We start from the raw sequence: 863 nt of genomic DNA on the forward strand, positions 1-863 counted from the left end.
AGTGATCGTGAAGTGATTGTGAAATGATCGTGCAGTGATCGTGAAATGATCATTCAATAATCATCTCAGTGATCGTGCAGTGACTGTGAAGTGATTGTGAAGTGATCGTGCAGTGATCGTGTAGTGATCATCCCAGTGATCGTGAAGTGATTGTGAAATGATCGTGCAGTGATCATCCCAGTGATCGTGAAGTGATTGTGAAATGATCGTGCAGTGATCATCCCAGTGATCGTGAAGTGATTGTGAAATGATCGTGTAGTGATCATCCCAGTGATCGTGAAGTGATTGTGAAATGATCGTGCAGTGATCATCCCAGTGATCGTGAAGTGATTGTGAAATGATCGTGCAGTGATCGTGAAGTGATCGTGAAGTGATTGTGATGTGGTCTTGAAGTGATCGTGCAGTGATCGTGTAGTGGTCATCCCAGTGATTGTGCAGTGATCTTGCAGTGATCATCCCAGTGATCGTGAAGTGATTGTGACATGGTCGTGAAGTGATTGGGAAATGATCGTGCAGTGATCGTGAAGTGATTGTGAAGTGATCGTACAGTAATCCTGAAGTGATTGTGATGTGATTGTGCAGTGATCGTCGCAGTGGCTTCATCATTTCACTCACTGATGTCTGTAAGCATTTGATCGCAGTGTTTCTCTCTTTTATGTGGCATGATTATGGATTCTGACTTCTGTTTTTTCTCCATACAAAGAGAAAAGGACGGTGATTTACAACTCTATCAAAACTCACTCAGATACTTTTGTTGGTGTCTAATGAAACAGCAGTGTGAAGAAAAGACTCGACATGAAACTCTGCAGCTCCACTGATCAACAGCTCTTATATTGGCTGAAAACAGACGACAAGACCGTATT

Source organism: Sinocyclocheilus grahami, unplaced genomic scaffold (assembly GCF_001515645.1).
Source record: "Sinocyclocheilus grahami isolate Dianchi unplaced genomic scaffold, SAMN03320097.WGS_v1.1 scaffold1353.1, whole genome shotgun sequence".
NCBI lineage: Eukaryota > Metazoa > Chordata > Actinopteri > Cypriniformes > Cyprinidae > Sinocyclocheilus > Sinocyclocheilus grahami.